Source organism: Schistocerca cancellata, chromosome 2, assembly GCF_023864275.1.
Source record: "Schistocerca cancellata isolate TAMUIC-IGC-003103 chromosome 2, iqSchCanc2.1, whole genome shotgun sequence".
Lineage (NCBI taxonomy): Eukaryota > Metazoa > Arthropoda > Insecta > Orthoptera > Acrididae > Schistocerca > Schistocerca cancellata.
The window spans coordinates 253,819,930-253,842,044 of record NC_064627.1 but is presented as its reverse complement, the minus strand read 5'-3'; positions in this window follow the sequence as shown (position 1 = coordinate 253,842,044).

The window sequence follows — 22,115 nt, the reverse complement described above, 5'->3', positions numbered from 1 at the left end:
AAGATCCTATTTCTGCACAGCAGACACAGGAGGACAATTACAGACACCTGGAATAGAGCTCTTTAAGAAGTGCTGACTAGGTAACTATTATTTTTAGGTCTAGTGCATGTCTCAGCAAATCACATGTGATTTAAACTCTATGGTGAAGGATCTTCAAAAAGAAAATTATGTAATAATAGTAGTGTGGGAAGGAAGGGCAAGTAAGGTGACCTATCTGAATTACAAGATTGAGGAGGACATCAGGCACTTGCTGATAATGCACTTCACACTAATGTATAAATTGTGTCATGCTTTGAGCTGTATCACAGGTCCTGGACAAAGTGTTCTATGGATTGTGTTAATGCTGCATAGCTTGAAAAATCAGTGAGAGGACAGGGATGTTCACACATTGATTTGACCTGTGCATCACCATTCTTTTTCGCAGCATATAGAAGGGTTAACATCTGGATGCTTCTGGCAAGTAGCTGTTTGCACAACTAATTGCCAAAGAGTCCAGTCTGACCATCATAATAGTGATTCTATCCTAGTTATCCCCTGTTTGTTCCCTTGGCCCTTTTTTTTAGTGTGTGTGTGTGTGTGTGTGTGTGTGTGTGTGTGTGTGTGTGTGTGTGTGTGTGTGTGTCACAAATTGCATGACACACTCCTCACACATACATGAAGAAATTTTGTTGGATGAACATGGGTTTGGAAACATTTTGTTTCCATGATACAACTCATTTTCTCCACCTTGTGAACTCATTAATCATGGGAAACTTAAAAGAACAGAATGTTAGAATCATGGGGAACATGCACACTTGGTGAAGTCTGCTTACATTGTGCACTGCCAGTGTTTTGTTTTTCATTTCCCTGTTGCCATGCAACATACATCATTGCACATTTACAGGTAACATCAACTGCTGCAGTGATTAGTATGACTGTTGCCAGCACACGGGTCACTACATACAGTCAGTCACAGACATGGCTTGCGCAGTGGCAGTGTACCCAAATACAGAGATGGCAGGTGGCCATCTGATGTAGATATTAGCTGACATCAGTAGCGCTCATGCTCAACGGTTTCACCAGGAGAGATTTCCAGGACGAAGGGTACCCTGGGAGGAAAACGTCTGAAGCCACTGATCGTAGCCTTTGGGAACATGGGGCATTGAAGCCTGATACTCGCAACAATGGGAGGTCTAGAAGGACAAGGACACTGTCAAGGGGAGGTGGCAATTCTTCATGCAGTTGACATTGAGCCTAGTTTCAGTACAAAACATGTAGCTGCAACACTGAATGTTGATGACATAACTGTCTGGCAAGTGTTACACAAGGACCAGCTGTATCTGTACCATTTGAAACATCAGCAGACACTATCAGCAACTGATTTTCCTGCACAGGTACTCTTCTGTGAATGGTTTATACAACAAAGTGTCAAACTAATTTTAGTGCAACAGTGGTGTCCACAGATGAGGCATCATTTCAATGAAAAACAGGATGTATGGGCAGATGTCAATCCACAAGAAACTGTTGAAGCAAGTCATCAACAAAGATTAGCAGTCAATGTTTGTGCCAGAATTCCACCCAGGTTCAATGGACAAAGTAATCACAATTTCATGTATAATGCTCTATCAGTTTGCAGACGTGCCTTTAGCTGTTCGACAAAATGTACTAATGCATTATGGACCACCTCCTCATTTTAGTGTTCATATCCATCGGTTTCTATAAATAACAATTAGGTAACAGGTGGAAAGATAGAGATGGACCAGTTGCCTGCCCTCCATGCTCTCAGGACCTAAACCCACTGGCCTTTTATTTGTGGGGGTATTTGAAAGCCCTTATGTATGGAACCCCAGTACAAGATGTTAGTCCCTGTGCCATTATTATGGTAGGCTGTGAAACCATAGGCAGTACTCCAGGGATACATCAGCGCATCCAATATTCAGTACGATGGCAGGTTGATGCTTATATCAAAGCCTGCGGAGAGCATATTGAACATTTCCTGTGAGAAAGAGTTGCATGTGGTACGCTGGTGTGCTCTCTTTGTGTGTGTTTCTCATGATTAATGAGTTGGAGAAAATGAGTTTTAACATGGGAACTGTTGGGAATGCAGGACGATGATGTAGGTTAACTTCAGTCCAAAATATTCCCAACAATTAGTAATATAATCATATTTATTGAATATGTAGAAATACGCAACTTATGATGCTGCTTCTTGTAAAATGTCCAGCACAGTTAGATGTTTGAAATTATTACAAATCCCCCAAAATATTAAAGTCCCGTCTCTGTATCTCTGAGTGATGCCTACGTAGAGTCCAGAGCTGGCCTACAGTGCCTACAGAGCACAGTAGCTTGTAGACTCAGCGATAACTGGAGACTGTATATTACTCGATGCGCTGAAGAGAACTGTCCACCATAGCTCAGTGCTCCAGTATTTTAACAAGCCTGATGCCCATGGGTTGACAGCTGCAGCTCCTGGCGGACTTCAGTATAGCTTCTACTGCCAACCCATACAGCTGTTGCATTAAAGATGTTTCAAATGTGGCTTATCAATTGTGGTGTGGTACACTTTGGAGTCATGAGTACCTTCACCACAGAAACAAATTGTTTACAGACCCATGTTTGTATAACTTAATTTCTTTGTCCATGTGTGAGGAATGTCTCCTGCAATTTGCACTGTACATCTTTTTTACACCCTGTATACTGTCTCTGGGTGCTGGGGCCTGACTCAGTGTATTTTGGAAGAATAACTTTTTGTCTGAAAGCTTAAATGTTTAGCAATCTTTTTATCGAGCCTTTCAGCAACTCAGCATCTCCTGTATGTGACAAGTAGCTAGTAATCTATCCTTTTCATAATATTTCAACAAAAAGAATCAGTTTTTGAGAATATAATGTAATTGGAAGATAAAAATCTGGCAGAAAAACATACATATAAAGGTATTTAAATCCACAAGCTGTCAGAGCTAGAGGCTCATTCTTCTGGCAGGAGACTGAAGGGGATGGAAGAGAGTGAAGGAAAAGGGCTGGTGAGATCTAAGAAATGGGGAGAGTTTGGAAAAGTCACCAAGAATGCCAGGTCAGAGGAGACTTACCAGACTTCCATCTCATGCCATCCAGTAAGTCTCTCCTGACCTGGGGCTTTGGATGACTTTTTTGAACTCTCCTTGTTTTTTAAACCTCACCAGTCCTTTTCCTTCACAACTGTTTCTTTCTAAAACCCTTATACCAGGAGGAGCCACATGCTCTGAAAGCTTTCAAATTTAAATACTTTTATATGTGTATTCTCCTGCTGCTGCTGCTTGGTGAATAGATTTTTTATCTTTCCATAATATTGTTGCTGTTCCATCCTGGACTTCCCAGTGTTCAAAAAATGGAAGGATAGATGTAAAGTCAAATTTGATGTGCATATCAGAATATTAGATGAAAGCCGTTGAATTGTATGGATTCATCTTAACTGATACAAGCTAATGTCATACCACTGTAGGACATGGAACAAGAAATGGGGCTGTATATGCCAAAAGTGGAGTTCAGTCTCAGGCCCTGCCATTGAATGAATACCTTAAACAGCTCTTTGAATGCTGCTCCACAGTAGTACATTGGAAAACACAAAGCTTGCAGTAGTTACAATTTATAGATTACCAGCAGGAAGTGTCATAAGTTTCATAAAACAGCTAGAGGAGTTTTGATAAGGTTATGCAGGTTTAACTGGAGAATATTTGTTGATTTTCTGTTAGATAGGAGGAGTTGTTGTCCAACACTGGATTATTTGCTAGAGCAAAATCCCCTGTTTCAAGTGAAGGACATTGCCAATTGGTTTTCAGATCCAACAACCTGAAGTGATTAATCTATAATAAAAGTAGCTCATGATTTATCTGTCCATGATGGTCAAATGTTAACAATCAAATTTACTGGCCTCTCTGGTATGTGTCATAGACGAATAGTATTCATTCACAGAAGCATAAACAATGGCTTGAACACAGTCTTTAGATAAAAATTGCAAGAAAAACACTGGAGGAAAATTTATACATCAGACAGCTTATGTGGAAAACTTAACTCTTTCTTAAACATATTCCTACAGAACTTTGAGTCTTATTTTTGTGTAATAGAAATCTGGTATCCAGGCCTGCAGAATCTGAATGCCCACTTAGATGCTGATAGGTGGCAGCAGTACCTGTTAAACACTGTAGTCAATGAACAAGAAGCTGTGCTATGATAGGGAAAAAGTAAGTTAACAGATAGCTCAAAGATATTTCATTCTCCTTCTCCTACAAAATATTGAGAATAAATTTTGTTACAACATTATTTTTAAACCAAAGCACTTTCTGATTTTCTATCCTAAACTCATCCAGTATGAAGGAGCTCCTGCCTGGATTTGAAATTAATGGGTAGAGGTAGCATAAATTTTACAAACTACAGCTTAACTGACGAATGCCTCAGGCCCACTATTTACTGACTGCTGGGCCACTCTGTATTGGAAGTAAAACTCTAGGTGCTACTGTCTGCCATAAACAATTACAGCCTTCGTGAGGTCTGTTCCTGGAGCCCACTTTTGTTCCAGCCATGGGACCTTTTCAGCATCCTGTCCACAGATGAGGTGGGTGCCAGTCAACCTTGACCAACTGTAGTATTCAACAGAGGAAATACTAGGGCTGACAGATCCATCACCCATGAAAGTGAACTTAGCCTCCCTTTTAGTTGAAATTGGAAAAACAGCAGTAACATACATAAATGTAATACTATAAGAATAAATGACTTACATTATCCATCACTCAAAACAAGTGGCACATAAAAGCATGAGATATTCAGCTATAAAAATATTTGACAAACAAAAAATATTTAAATTTAGCTTAAGACGATCTTTTAAGTAGTCAGTGTGTTGCCAAATTTTTCACTCAGAAAGTACATTAAAATTGGAAACTGACTTATTCCACATAATAGTAAGATTTAGCAACTAATACCCATGGAACACAAAACTAACTAACTAACTAACTTTCATAATTAAACAATGGAAACTTCAAGTTTGAAAATCAACAATAGTAGGAAAAAGATTGATTGCTACTCACCATAAAGATGACTCAATGAGTTGCTGACAGCTGCAATGAAAAGACTGTTACACATCATAGCTTTCAGCCAAAACCTTGTGGGCAGAGCCGCCAGTAGTAGCAGTCAAGTATGCATGAGACATGTTTGCTTGTGTGAATATGTGTGTGTGTGTGTGTGTGTGTGTGTGTGTGTGTGTGTGTGTGTGTGTGTGTGCGCGCGCATGTGTGTGTTTTCCTTGCTGAAGATGACTTTGGTCAAAATCTATGATGTCCAACAGCCTTTTCGTTATGTCTGTCTGCAGCTCAGTGTGTCATCTTTATAGTGATTAGCAATCTCTCCTTTTCGTAATATTGTAAAGTTACATAATTGCTAGGCTTTCATTTTCATTGGTTATGTTTTGTTATCTTATAATCTGTAATCCACTTAAGGAAAATAAAATCATCTAATATTAAAGAGTTCACCCTATGTAAAATGCTCAAGAAAATGCCCATCACCCTCATTACTTTGACAGTTAATGCTTTTATTGAAAACCTCTAGTCCTCTTTTTTACCACAAGAAATTTCTATGTGCAGATACCTATTTAATAGGGGTAAAATTAAACCTGTATTCTCAGTGCAGTTCAGTAGAGCACAGTTTCTCCAATCATGAATGGGACAGTGTATATGGTGTAGTCTGCCAATATGTTTCGAAGGGTTTTTTCAAACTTAGATGGTGTGCAAATTGTCACTTCATGGCAAGAATAGTTGCATCATAGGAAGTTGCCCATGAATTGGCATATACCACAGTGACTTCATTCATCTGCTGTGGTGAGGAACATAACATTCAGTATACTTACATTCAGTATCTTCTCCAGCTGACAAATGCTCTCTACAAATTATGGCTTTTAGGCACTCCAAGGAGAATGAAACCTGGCGTTTCACAAAAGCCATCAGGTGCCAACACCACACTGTTTTCGAGTTGGTTGCCAGCTCAGCCCCTGTGACTGCAAGATGTTCCATCTCCGCCATTTGCAACGTGACTAGCAGAGGGTCTTTGCCTACATTGGACCGAAGCACACAGGTAGTGTAAATCAGGGAGAGAGGTCACTCCTGCCGCATACCTTTTGCTTCATCCACCAATGTCATGTTACAGCCAGTCAGGTAATTACAATCATACCCACACTGATCATGGCAGTCATGATGCAGCCAGCCAAGAGAAGTAGTCTCCTCAAGATCCAGCACTGCTTCGACTGCATGCTGTGTTTGCTGCCAAGGGACCTCAGCAACGTACTTGTGGGCCTGTAGGTATTCAGTCAGACTGATTTGTGCAAGACTGTAGAAACTGTGAACTTGTACAGATCATAACTACGTGTCAGTCTGTTCCAGCAAGCTCTGTTCAAAAAGTTGAGGTTTTAAACATTTGGTAGTCAAACTAGTGGAGAATGAACTTTGACCATAGAAGCTTTCTTTGTGTTGTTTCCTCAACCAAGACTGTTGTTCCAAGAACTTGTATTTAGTTGTTGATATTTTTTCCTGTTAGAGGCTAGTTACAGAATTTGTACTTGTTTGTGACAGTCAGCAAAGACCATTTGTGTCAAATTCATTGTTTTCTCAAATATAGAAGATGAACTACATCCTCGTGTGTTTCTTGTGGAAGTGTTTGAAGTCCAGGATACTTCAAACCCAAACTTGGCACTGCCTTCTTATTGAAGCAAAATGGAGGGCTGTGTTCATTCAGCCAATATTGCAACTGTCTTCAGTTTGACTGACCTGGAATGCAAATTGTATCAGGACATCAGGATCTCTTCACCAACAAGTGCAAGATCTGTCTGATACCTTGTGATCATTGTAGAAGAGTATGCAGGTGGTCAGGTACCAATGAATGTCTCTGGCATTTAGTTACATAGTTGCAGCTGGGAGATGTGTCAGTCCAGTGATATTTACGGCTAGTATCATCTACAGTTGCCATGCATTTCTCATTGTTTCTGAGGGTAATTTAATGGCTGTTAAGTGCTGGGACATGGATAAACACACTGTGCCCACTTCATGAACACCATCTTTCAGGAAGAAGGAATCACTCATATCAAACAGCCTGTGGTATCTGCTGACATGGATCTAAGTAAGCATGCTTGGGACAAGTTGAAACGTGAATTGCAACATTGCTGGAATCTTCCTCAGAAGGACCACTCTTGGAGAGTGGGGCATGCTTGAATAGCAACATCTTAACTAACTTGTTGTCAGTGTGCCAAGGAGGAAACAAATGTGTTACAATGCATGACTTGGAGGAACACTGTTGTATTGGATATTACTCTGTCAAAAGTTGTGAATTTACAACTGTACAGACGGTTGTAGTTTTGGTTATTGTTTTGTTTTTATTTTACAGCAACATTTTTAGAGTCCAAGGCATATTCCTCCATTCCCTGTTCCCCTTGAATTGAACCTCACATGCATTTGCAGATATACAGATGCTGCAAAACTTTTTTGAGCAATTTTACTACAGCTTCTCAGACACTGCGAGTTTTACATAGTTATGAGACAGACAGCCTCGTGAGACTCATCGCAAGGTCCCTCCGAGACACAAACTCATATTGCTGGATTCAAAAGCCAGAGTGCTACCCATTACACCATGGAACCAAATGCTGTTGCCACACTTAAAGTTAATGCTGATTTCTAAGGTATGACGTATAAATGATTTCGTTATGTATATTCTGTGGCTTGTAAATAAAGAGTTATGTTAGACTGAAGTGATGACTGCCTGCGTAGACAGCTAAGTTTAACTGAATTTTCATGCCACACATTTTGAAGTGCCATTTGTAAATGTTGTTAAATCCATTATTGTCCTCTATACTGATGCTGTAGTTGCCTGGATGCCATTTTAATGGATTGTCAGACCTTACACTACAACTGTAGCTTATTTATTACTGGCGCTGCCCTCTGTTAGTTGTTTATTAAACTACATACTACTGTAGCACATTCAGACAATTGCTGTAACCTCAAGATATCTGACACAGAAAACACTGTTGGCAACCACCAGTTATAGCACCTGAATAGAGTATGGGCAAGAGCAAGAGCTAATATTACATGCATTTTATTCTAAAGATCGATTACAGTAATTAGTGTGCAATGTTAGATCTCAATAACAAAATCCACATCTTCTCTATTACACTGCTTGATGCATACAAATGTGATGAATATGTAAGACACAGCTAACCACACTGTTTTAGCATGTCATGTGGAATACAATTAGAACTGATGAATTCCATGACATTATCTATCATTAATGATATAAAAATACTTGCTATGACTGTCATTTTAGTTGTTCTGCCAGCTAATTCAGGCTGACCTTTATAAAACTTGACTTTTTTGGAGATGTTGAGATCTGGGCTTGTTTTTGGAACAGTAATAGCAATCAGTTGGTCAGGATCCTATGATAGCCACCATTTGTGAACGTATATTTTTGTGTGGCTGCTTAGAGGGAGAGCTAAAGTTGGTAGTATCGCTGTAGTCTATGACACATATGAAGAAACACACCATGGCAATAAAAGTAGAATTGTACAAGGTCATCTGCATTATTTGGAATCTATGAAATCCAAATACTTTCCAAATCTGGAATCACTTCATTTCTTCATTTTCTTGAATTTGCTGCATCCAAGTGTTGCTTATGCTCAGTGAAGACATAAATGCTTATTTTTGTGTAGTAGCAAAAAAACTCTCCCATATTTTTCCTGGCGATGTCTGCCAGTGCTGGCATGCATTCTCATGGGAAGAAATTTGGTCTTTTCAGAATTTATAGGAGTGGAAATAGGCACAACACTTACTTCACAGAAGATTTGCCATTGACTTACACACTAAGAGCAGCAGCCCTTCGTGTCTGTGCTAATCAGAAACAGACATTAACCAAAGGTAATAGAAGATGCAGACCATTTTGCGAAGAATGTGGCCATTGGTTCCAAGACTATAATCAATTTGTTATTGTTGTACAAAAACAGAAATCGAGAAGTACAGGGCTACTATCAATGTTTCATTCATTTTTGAAACTCTGTATCTGCCAAAGTATTACATGCCATTGATGGATCAATAGAACCATAAACCCACCAAGTTTGCGTTTTGTCCCCTGCAAACGTTCCACAAGTGTGCCTCCTTGTTACACAACACAACACTCATGCAAACAATAATAAAGTTCTTTCCATATCCTACGTAGCAACATACTGTCAGTGAGCATTAAAATGGTATTGATGCAATCTCTGAGTTGTTCCAGAGTTCTTGGAAGAAGGGTAAGTAAACATGGTTCTCAGTATAGCCCCAAAAGAAAGTCACAAGGTATTAGGTGAGGCGAACTGGGGAGCAGAGACAAGGAAACAGATCCACATCATCCTCACCACTAAGGTCAATCCAGCTATGTGGAAGGCATCAAGGAACATCAATGCCTTGTTGGAAGGTGAAACTCTCAGAATCAGCAGTCAGTTGTGGAAACAACCACATCTGCAACATATCACGGTAAGAGTAACTGTCAGTCTTCTCACAGAAGAAAAGCGGTCCCTACAGCTTAAGCTGTGATATGCACAGAAAACATTAACTTTTGGCAAATATCTTTCATGCAATACAATCCCATGAGGACTTTTTCAGTGCCCTGCACTTTCATATTATGCGAATTACCTTTCCAGGTAAATGAAAGTTTGGTTCATCGCTGAATGTCAGCTTGGAGGTGAAATATTCACCCTTCAGTTCCTCCTGTATTGCATTGGAAAAATTGAAGATGCCCCCCTTTGGACTGTGTACAAAACTTTCCCTCACCCTCTCCATAGTTGCATCAGGCACAGTTGGTCAGCTGGTTCCTCTCTGCTTACAGAAGCAGTGAGTGTCCCTAAATAGTCTATACCAACACACAATGCTCTGTTTACAAGGCAGTTCTTTTCCATAATTTCTTGTGAATGCACCCTTCACTGTTGTAACAAACATCTCACTTATTCCAACACACAAAAACTTATCTACATCTACATATATACTCCGCTAGCCGCCAAGCGGTGTGTGGCGGAGGGCAGGTTGCGCAGAGGAAAAACGGCTTCCTGAACGCCTCAGTACGAGCTCTAATTTCCCTTATCTTTGAATGGTGATCAATGCGTGATTTGAAAGTTGGTGGTAGTAATATATGCTCTACATCCTCGGCGAAGATTGAATTTCAGAATTGAGTGAGCAGCCCCTTCCGTTTAGCGCATCGTCTATCTGCAAGTGTGTCCCACTTCAAACTTTCTATGAGATTTGTAACGCTCCTGCGATGGCTAAATGTACCAGTCATGAATCTTGCTACTCTTCTTTGGACCCTCTCAATCTCTTGAATCAGACCCAACTGGTAAGGGTCCCATACAGATGAACAATACTCTAAGACTGGATGAACTAATGTATTGTAAGCAATTTCCTTTGTTGAAAGACTGCATTGCTTCAGGGTTCTACCAATCAACCGCAATCTAGAGTTTGCCTTGCCTGTTACTTGTGTAATCTGATCATTCCATTTAAGCTCATTGTCACACTCAGATACTTGATATATGTTACCGCTTCCAAAGACTGGGCATTTATTTTTTACTCGTACATTAATGGGGATTTTTGCCTTGTTATATGCAGTAGGTTACACTTACTGATATTGAGAGATAACTGCAAGTCATTACACCACACATTTATTTTCTGCAAATACTCACTGATTTGTTCATAACTTTCATGTGATACTACACTCCTGGAAATGGAAAAAAGAACACATTGACACCGGTGTGTCAGACCCACCATACTTGCTCCGGACACTGCGAGAGGGCTGTACCAGCAATGATCACACGCACAGCACAGCGGACACACCAGGAACCGCGGTGTTGGCCGTCGAATGGCGCTAGCTGCGCAGCATTTGTGCACCGCCGCCGTCAGTGTCAGCCAGTTTGCCGTGGCATACGGAGCTCTATCGCAGTCTTTAACACTGGTAGCATGCCGCGACAGCGTGGACATGAACCGTATGTGCAGTTGATGGACTTTGAGCGAGGGTGTATAGTGGGCATGCGGGAGGCCGGGTGGACGTACCGCCGAATTGCTCAACACGTGGGGCGTGAGGTCTCCACAGTACATCGTTGTTGTCGCCAGTGGTCGGCGGAAGGTGCACGTGCCCGTCGACCTGGGACCGGACCGCAGCGACGCACGGATGCACGCCAAGACCGTAGGATCCTACGCAGTGCCGTAGGGGACCGCACCGCCACTTCCCAGCAAATTAGGGACACTGTTGCTCCTGGGGTATCGGCGAGGACCATTCGCAATCGTCTCCATGAAGCTGGGCTACGGTCCCGCACACCGTTAGGCCGTCTTCCGCTCACGCCCCAACATCGTGCACCCCGCCTCCAGTGGTGTCGTGACAGGCATGAATGGAGGGACGAATGGAGACGTGTCGTCTTCAGCGATGAGAGTCGCTTCTGCCTTGGTGCCAATGATGGTCGTATGCGTGTTTGGCGCCGTGCAGGTGAGCGCCACAATCAGGACTGCATACGACCGAGGCACACAGGGCCAACACCCGGCATCATGGTGTGGGGAGCGATCTCCTACACTGGCCGTACACCACTGGTGATTGTCGAGGGGACACTGAATAGTGCACGGTACATCCAAACCGTCATCGAACCCATCGTTCTACCATTCCTAGACCGGCAAGGGAACTTGCTGTTCCAACAGGACAATGCACGTCCGCATGTATCCCGTGCCACCCAACGTGCTCTAGAAGGTGTAAGTCAACTACACTGGCCAGCAAGATCTCCGGATCTGTCCCCCATTGAGAATGTTTGGGACTGGATGAAGCGTCGTCTCACGCGGTCTGCACGTCCAGCACGAACGCTGGTCCAACTGAGGCGCCAGGTGGAAATGGCATGGCAAGCCGTTCCACAGAACTACATCCAGCATCTCTACGATCGTCTCCATGGGAGAATAGCAGCCTGCATTGCTGCGAAAGGTGGATATACACTGTACTAGTGCCGACATTGTGCATGCTCTGTTGCCTGTGTCTATGTGCCTGTGGTTCTGTCAGTGTGATCATGTGATGTATCTGACCCCAGGAATGTGTCAATAAAGTTTCCCCTTCCTGGGACAATGAATTCACAGTGTTCTTATTTCAATTTCCAGGAGTGTATTTTCATGTAGACTACAGCATCATCGGCAAACAGTGTAATGCAGCTGTCAATACCATCAACCATATCATTGTCCGCCCCTGGTAGCTGAGTGGTCAGCGTAGCAGAATGTCAGTCCTAAAATATTGCTTTCAAATTCATTAAAAGAATCTCTCATTGTCCTTCGAACAGCTGCTTTCATTTCGCATAATTTCTGTTTGTCAACAGGGCAGTGACTACGTTTAAAATGATTGTGCAGAATTCTCTGTTTTCTTAGCAACTTAATGATTTGTAAGTTGTATCAAGGTGGATCCTTTCCCTCCCCTATATTTTTGCTAGGCACATACTTCTCTAGCACGTGGTGGCCAATACCTTTAAATTGCAACCAAAGATGCTCAGTATCTTTGTGTCCCGCAGTGAATGCTTGAAGCTGACTATGAAGATATTCATTAATTACACTTTTATTTGCTTTCCAAAACAAGAAAACTCTATATTGTTTTTTTTCCCAACTTCTATACTGATATAGAAGCCATAACAACATTATTGTCGCTAATACCTTCATCAATCTTGCTTATTCACCATTTTGTCAAGGCCCTGTATCTGTAACTCTATTTGGTGTGCACAGTGCACTCTCAGTTTACATTTCTGTTTATGCATCAGGCATATTTGTGCCTGTAATACTTTGTAAAATATAACACTTTGAAAATGAATGAATCATTTATAGTAGCCTTGTACTAACCAACATTTTCTATGCCTAAACAGAGAACATAAAGTGTCAAATTATGGCAAGAAGGATAGGGCGTTTTGTGCTAACTGTAAGAAACCACATCTCAGATCTATATGCATCAAAGGTACGACATGTAAGAGCTAGCAGGACAGAGCACTATCACTTCTGTTAGTAAAATAGAAGCAATTGTGCCAAGCTTCACATTCTTGGAAACAGTTAGCTGCAGGACTACGTAAACTTACTCAATATGTGCAAGACAATGGAAATAAAGCATCCTTCATAATAAAGTCATTAAGAAAAGATTTGAAACTGTCTACCTTCGACCATCAAGAACTTAGTGTTTGCTTGTTCGAATTTCATGTGATGTTTATGATTGTGTAGCCTTGTTGGTTTTGAAATTAGAGGAGTGTTAATTGATTCTAAAACTTACATCAGAGCAAATGAAAATGACCACTGCTTTAAACCTCAACCCAGAGTTCCACTAGATTTTAAAAATATGGCATATGTCAGAACACTGCAGTTAACGTATCCACAGACAGATTCCCAGGAAGATATGCCTGTCCAGCAAAATTAGTAGTGATAATTACTGGAAGACTGTCATTGACAGTCTACTAATCCACATTTCTGAAACTATTGTTCTGTTTCTCACCAGATTCGACTGGATCCTCATTGGGAGTAGATCTGCTGTCTGTCAAAATTAGCTGTAATTAACTTTGTACTTTAGACACAAATGCCAAAAATGGGCAATCAAGACCATTCTGGGACCTACAGACACTTGGCGTAACTGCATATCATGATACAGTAGAGACCTATAGAGATTCTGTCCTCCTTCAAGGGTTTCAGGCATCTTATGTTGTGCATCATCATCATCATCATCAAAGAGTTATTTGTCTTTCTAAGAAACAAAATATAATTCTATATTTTACTAACTAATTAAACACAGAAATTAAATTTTGCAGTTTACATAAAAGAATTCTTAGAAGTAATAGTGTAAAGGACACTTACCAGTACTGGAGGCGGGACCAAATTGTTTGCCACAAATACTTGCAGTTTTGGGATTTTTCCAATTTCATCCCATGGCTGTTATTAGTGATACTACACAAGCAGCTTGTCTTGCATAAAGACTACAAGGATATGACAAGATTTGTATGGGACAATGTCTTTCAGGATAGCCGCAAAAACTACCATACTCCGAGTGAAGTCACAACTTAATGTTTCCATAAACTTCAATTTGGCCTTACATGCTGTCAATTCTTGTTTTCAGCAGTGCTGCAAGACCACACTTTTAGACCTGAGACCACATTTCCTGTATTTATACGGATACTAGCCAATATTGTTTTCATAGATGACTTCACAATTGACACGGATAATGACAATGAAGCTACCAGTATGTATTATTAATCAATGTTCCTCATGAAATTATCAGACTTTCAATTAATGAAATGGGCCATTACTTCATATTAGTTGCAAAATGTATGGAGAACCAAAGGCCAAGAAATTAATACTGATTCTCAAGTTGTCAGCATATATTGGAATACAGCAGTGGACAGCTTCTACATTAACACATTCACAGAAGAATTACCCAATGGCCCTTCTACCAAAAGGAAACTTACAGGTAGTAGCTAAATTTTTTGAGTCACTAGGACTATTTTCTCCTGTGTCAATCATGACAAAACTATTATTCCACCAAATGTGGGGTAGTGGATTTGACTGGAATGATTGCTATCCAACGAGCTGGCAACACAGTGGAATGACATGATGTCCACTTTACTTTCACTGTCTTGCATTCATGTCTTGCAACAGATATCAACTGCTAAAAATAATGATGTTCAAATTCACATATTTTGTGACACTTTGAAATGAGCATATAGGACAGGCCTGTACATCCACAGTGTTTCAAAAGACAACTCTGTTGTATCATGAATTGTCTGCAGGTGCCAGAATGGTCTTATATGCATTCACTTAGTCTGCAGAAAGAACAGGCTTGTACCTGTTAAATGGGTCACACTGCCATGCCTCGAACTTCTACATGCACACGTGGGAGTGCAATTATTAAGATACTTCTGTGCAACTATGGGGTGCAACATTACTAATACAGTGTTGTGGATGGATGATACAGTAACCTTAGATTGGGTATGCAGTGATGCTAATCAGGGTAAGTATTTACTCTGTAATGGAGTGGCAAAAATTCATACATACATGATCCCACAAGACTCAAAAACTGATCATCAATTCACTGAAGATTGACACCTTCATCTGGGAGGTTCTTATGTAATAGAACCCAGTATGTTGTCTTCGACAGTGAGTTTTCATCAGAGACAAGAGTATAGTCAGGAGTGTCCTAGGTAAGTGTGATAAGACTGCTGTTGTTCTATATATACATAACTGATATGGCAGTGAGGTGGACAGCAGTCTGCAGTTGTTTACTGATGATGCCATGGTGTATGGTAAGGTGTCAAAGTTGAGTGACTGTAGGAAGATACAGAATGACTTTGGCAAAATTTCCAGTTGGTGTGATGAATGGCAGGTAGCCCTAAATGTGGAAAAATGTAAGTTAATGTGGATGAGTAGGAAGAACAAACCTGTAATGTTTGGATATGGTGTTACTAGTGTCTAGCTTGACAGTCAAGTTGTTTAAATATCTGAGTGTAATGTTGCAAAGCGATATGAGGTGTAACAAGCATGTGAAAACTGTGATAAGGAAGGCAAATCGTAAACTTTGGTTTATTGGAAGAATTTTAGGGAAGATTGGTTCACCTGTAAAGAGGACTGCATATAGGGTGCTGGTATGACCTGTTCTTGAGTACTGCTCGATTGTTTGGGATCTGTACCAGGTCGGGTTGAAGGAGGACATAGCAGTTCAAAGTGGGGCTGCTAGATTTGTTGCCAGTAGGTTCGAACAAAACGTAAGTATTACAGAGATGCTTTGAGAACTCAAATGGGAATCCCTTGAGGGAAGACGGTGTTCTTTTTGGGAAAAACTTTAGAGAAAAACTTTAGAAAAAATTTAGAGAACCAGCATTTGAAGCTGACTGCTGAGCTAGTCTGCTCCTGCCAACATACATTGCATGTAAGGACCATGAAGATAAGAGAAATTAGGGCTCATACAAAGGCGCACAGTTAGTCATTTTTCCCTCGCTCTATTTGCAGGGGGAACAGGAGGAGAAAGAAGAAGTGGTGGTGTAGAATACCCTTTGCCATGCATCTTATGGTGGCTTGCGAAGTATCTATGTAGATGTAGCTTTCAGTTTGGAGACCTCACTGGTGAGCAATGACTTCGAATACTCCTTGATGGGTCACATTGCTTTGTGAGACTCCTCATCTTTCAAACATGTACTGATTTTCATCATCTTGCAGTCTGAATTGTGTTATCCAAACTTTGGAAAGAATCTTGGTGACTTAAAGATCCTCAAACCACTAATAAGGTCTTTCGTATAGTTTTACATGCAAGATAGTGAAGATTGCAAGAGAACAACAAATTGAAGTCCTCTCAACTGCAGGTCAAATGAGGCCATCAAAAGCTTTTGTTGTCACTGTCACAGACTTTGTAGATACTCTCTACATCAACATTGGAATAACCAAGGGGAAGGTCTTTGTAACACTCTTCACTTGCACAACTCACAGTACATTTAGAGCTCTGGACCAATATAAATACCAACACATTTTTATGCGTTTACAGAGATTTCCTAGTAGATTTGGATTACTACACTTAATCTAAACTGACAACACAGACATTTCATGCCACAAACACTGAGTTGTTGGACTTATGGAATTGGCTGAACACCTCAGAGACCCATCACCTAGCCAAAAATGGAATCACTTGGAACTTCATTGCACCACAGGTGCCATGGTGGACACTGTCAAATAATGCTTGCAGAAAGTCTTTGGATGATCAGGACTAATTGTAACACAACTCTATAAACTCTCTACCACTTTAGCCAGTACTGAAGCTGCAATAAACAGAGGCCTGTCTTTCCTGAAGATTATGGAGAATCTCTGCCACCAGTACAATTTCTGGTTGGGTTCACCTTCCTTTAACCTATCTGCTAAGATAAGTGATGGTGTCAGTATTGCCTCGCATGTTCCAACATTTCTCAGGAACCCAAACTGACCTCCCCCATGGTCAACTTCTACCAGTTTTTCCATTCTTCTGTAAATATTTCAGGTCAATATTTTGCAGCTGTGACTTCCGTAATATTCACACCTGCCAGCACCTGCTTCCTTTGGAATTAGAATTATTACATTCTTCTTGATGTCTAAGAGTATTTACTGTCTGTCATATCTTGCAGGGTAGATGGAATAGTTTCGTTGTGGCTGGTTCTCCTCAGGATATCAGCAGCTCTGTTGGAATTTCTTCTATTCCATGGACCTTGTTTTGTCGTAGGTCATTCAGTGCTCTGTCAAATTGTTCTCTCAGTATCATACATCCATCTCATCTTCAACTACTTTCTCTCCCTTTTTATAATATTGCCTCCATGTTCATTTCCCTTGTATAGCCCCTCTATATATTCCTTCCCCCTTTCAATTTTTCCCTTCTTTGTTTAGTACTGATTTTCCATGTGAGCCCTTGATAACACACAGCTGCTTCTCTTTTCTCCACAGACTTCTTTAACTTTCCTGTAGGCAGTATCAGTATGCTTCTATAGACTTACATTTGTTCTCTAGCCATTTCCGCTTAGTCATTTTACACATTCTGTCAGTCTAATTTTTTAATGTTTTTATTCTCTTGCATCTGCTTCATTTGCTGCACTTTTATGTTTTCTTCTTTCATCACTTAAATATCTCCAGTGATGTCAAAGGATTTTTCACTAGGCCTTGTCTTTTTACCTATTTTATCCTCTACTGTCTTCATTAACTCATCTCTGAAAGCTACTCATTCATCTTCTACTGTATTCCTTTCACTTGTTTCAGTTAGTCATTGGCTAATGCCACCTTTGCAACTTCCAACAACCTCTCATTCTTTCAATTTATCTTCAATTTCATACATTTTTTTGCCAGACCTCTTCCATGCATGCAGCCTTCTTTCGCTATTATCAAACCAAGTGTTAGCGAATTAGCTATGTGCAGACTTCTACCAGGCAGCATCCTCTTTCTTTTCTGCTATTCCATATTCTCCTACTATTTTTCCATCACTTCCTCTATGTACAACCAAATTCCAGTCACCCATCACAGTTTAATTTTCCTCTCCCTTAACTATCTGAATAATTTCTTGCCTCTCTTGACACATTCTTGCAATCTCTTTTTCATCAGTGGAGCTAATTGGCATATAAACTTGTACCAGTGTGGTATGTGTGTGTGTCTTGGCTGCAATTTATTTATTTGTGTACAAACTACTCATAACATATATAACAACTGAAAAAAGTGAAGTGCATAATTTAAAATTCAAAATAATTATATTTATACAGGGTGTTACAAAAAGGTACGGCCAAACTTTCAGGAAACATTCCTCACACACAAAGAAAGAAAATATGTTATGTGGACATGTGTCCGGAAAGGCTTACTTCCCATGTTAGAGCTCATTTTATTACTTCTCTTCAATCACATTAACCATGGAATGGAAACACACAGCAACAGAACGTACCAGCGTGACTTCAAACACTTTGTTACAGGAAATGTTCAAAATGTCCTCCATTAGCGAGGATACATGCATCCGCCCTCCGTTGCATGGAATCCCTGATGCGCTGATGCAACCCTGGAGAATGGCATATTGTATCACAGCCATCCGCAATAGGAGCACGAAGAGCCTCTACATTTGGTACCGGGGTTGCTAGACAAGAGCTTTCAAATGCCCCCATAAATGAAAGTCAAGAGGGTTGAGGTCAGGAGAGCATGGAGGCCATGGAATTGGTCCGCCTCTACCAATCCATCGGTCACCGAATCTGTTGTGGAGAAGCTTACGAACACTTCGACTGAAATGCGCAGGAGCTCCATCGTGCACGAACCACATGTTGTGTCGTACTTGTAAAGGCACATGTTCTAGCCGCACAGGTAGAGTATCCTGTATGAAATCATGATAATATGCTCCATTGAGCGTAGGTGGAAGAACATACTGACGAAACTAAAATGTGCTCTAACATGGAAATTAAGCATTAGCGGACACATGTCCACATAACATCTTTTCTTTATTTGTGTGTGAGGAATGTTTCCTGAAAGTTTGGTCGTACCTTTTCGTAACACCCTGTATAAAAAAACACTAGTCAAATAAATCAGAAGGTCCACTTGAGTACACTCTGTGGATATATCCATTAATTGGCACTTTAGAAGGTGTTCCACCACACACTCAGTTGTCAGTGTCTGAGTAGCCCCACCTTTTTTATAAACTGCTTTGATCACCCTATTCCCATATGGAGTCATCAGTGTAGGTGGATGCCCTGGGTAGAGCTTCCTTGTTGATCAGGCCTTCTGGGCATTCTTCTTTTAGGTGGATGCCCTGGGTAGAGCTTCCTTGTTGATCAGGCCTTCTGGGCATTCTTCTTTTAGGTGGATGCCCTGGGTAGAGCTTCCTTGTTGATCAGGCCTTCTGGGCATTCTTCTTTCCATAGTAGGATGGAGGGGGACAGTTGTTAAAGCACATACCATCCCAGATTATAGTAAGCTCCTTTTCTGCTTCCCGGTTATTAAGGTGAAAAAGACACACTAGCATTTTGCAGAAGATTGGTTTTAAATGATTACATCTGTAGTAGTTTATAAGCATTGTAAGGTCTTTGCCCATCATGTGTGTAAATAAACAATTTGGTCTTGTCACTGACATGTAGGTCATTAGTATAAATGTTAAACAGCAGTGGCGACAGTGCACTACCTTGTGGCAACCTATTCTTATATCTCCATCTGCTTCTCTTTTGACGGATTTCGATGAAGAATCTTGTATTAAACAGCAGTGTCCTACGAATTTCTACCAGTCTGTAATTGTGTGTCACCTACTGTACTTTAGGGATGAGAGTTCTCAGATTTACAGTCATATGCTGCAGTTAGGTCAATGATCACTATTTCTGTTGGAAACTCCCACTCAAAACTGTCTTCAACAAATTTAGTCAGGTTCAGAACCTCACCCTGTGCAGGATTTACCAGGGTAGAAACCTGCCTGTTCTTCAGTTTGACAGCTATCAATATATCCACATATTCTATTCATTATTAATCTTTCAAAAAATTTCAACAGCAAACACTGCAACAATATTGGTTGATAATTCTTTGGGTTATATTGGTCCTTCCCAGGTGTAAGAACTGCAATGACCTTTGTGTGCATCCATATTCTGGGAATTTTTGCAGTCCCCCAACAGTAATTGAAAAAGCTCAATAGGAACTATTTAGCATTTTTGGACAGACGTTTAATTATTTCATTCCAGATGTCATAAAGTTCAGCAGCTTTTCCTGTTTACAAATTACTTATGACCTCTTTTAATTCTTCCATTGAAAAATCTATATCTGATACACTACTTTTCTTTGGTTAGTTTACTTCCAGGCTAGATCTAGCTGCTTATTTTTTTGGTCAGCTTTGCCATTTAATAAAAGCAGGTTGGCTATTAGGTTAGGTGTTACATTTACATGTGGCGTTCTTGTGGTGGAATCATTTGACTTTTTTTAACGAGTCACCATGTTTTCCTACTACTGTGCATCATGTCTGTACCCCCAGCAGTCTTCATTCAGGTCTGACACCTTTGGTCATTTAAAGCTGCTAATAATTCCTCCCCAGACTTCTTTGGCAAAGGGATTCTTGTTGTAGAGAACACAATACTTTTTGTTTGCAACCTTGTTTTTTTTTCTTGCAAAACAAGGTATATACTCTGTCCTGCATTCTTTTGAGGTTGTCTTAACAGAGGCATCCTTAGTAGTTTGCGCAAAGCTGTCACAGTGCTCTGGCTTTGGTTCAATCAATTTTAGCAAGTTGTCAAGTGTATTTCTGCTATCCACCCAATTTACTCTTCTGAAGTTAAATCTTCTATTGAATAGTATTTCTATGTGCTGGACAGCAAGTCTTACTTTCTGTGTAATTCCATGCGGTTCTAGGCGCTGCAGTCTGGAACCGCGAGACCACTACGGTCGCAGGTTCGAATCCTGCCTCAGGCATGGATGTGTGTGATGTCCTTAGGTTAGTTAGGTTTAACTAGTTCTAAGTTCTAGGGGACTAATGACCTCAGAAGTTGAGTCCCATAGTTCTCAGAGTCATTTTTTTTCTGTGTAATTGGTGTATGTTGCAATCTTGGAGTTGGATTCATAACTGATTTGTGACTTAAGGTGCCGAGGTCTTTGCTTACAAAAAAACAGATCAGGGTTGTAACCCTTTCTCCATCATATGCTATTAAAGAATAGTGGTTACATGGGGCCATGGATCGAACACATTAGTTATCCTCTGCCTATTACACAAGTAAGTCACCATCTTCAATAGTTTCACTACTGCCCCACTGTGTACTGCGGCAGTTATAGTCTCCTAAAACAACTGTGCTTACCATCTCTTGTGTGTGACAGGAAAGGAATAGTTATGCTAAAAGATTATTCTATGGGTCTGCATATACAGATTATTTTGGTATTATTCAATTACACATCTATGAGTTAAATATTATTGTGATGAATGGCATGACTTTGATACTTTCAGACCTTTTCTTATAAAAATCGCACTTCCGTACTTTTCATGTACTATCTGTTTACCAGCTGCATACTTACAATATGGGATTTCCTTTGAGAGGGACCCCTGTGGGCCTCCTGTAGACAAAGGATGTTACAACTGGTAGTTTTGCAGATTTCTACAATTAAATCTTGTTTGGTGACTGAAATTCCTTAAGTGTTGACTGTAATAATTGTCTGGGTGGGCCCTAAAAAAGATGACTCTTTGCTTGGCTAGCTCACCTCTTTGGCATATTGGTCCAATGCAGCCTGTTTAGTAGCAGAATTCATGGAATGACACTAGACTGGTATCAGACTCAATGGGGTTTGTGATCGGGAACACTTCTGATATGACTCCCTTAGCTACAACAATGCATTCAGCACACTGGTCATGGTAGCTTAGCTACATTAGTATGTTATTCATTACTAGACCTTCTCCTGCATTACTTCCATTTTTAACACATGGACGTTTGTAATATCAAATCGACTTTAACTTTCTCAACTGTTTTTCAAAGGGGACCTGTTTTTACCCAAGAAATATATAAAAATAAATGTTATTCAAGGATTAATTACATTAGTTAAAGAGGCCTAGTCCATCAATGTCATTTCCCTGATCCTGGTAATTCATGATTTTGTTCAGATTGGCTTAGATATATGCAAATCTTGTTGCAA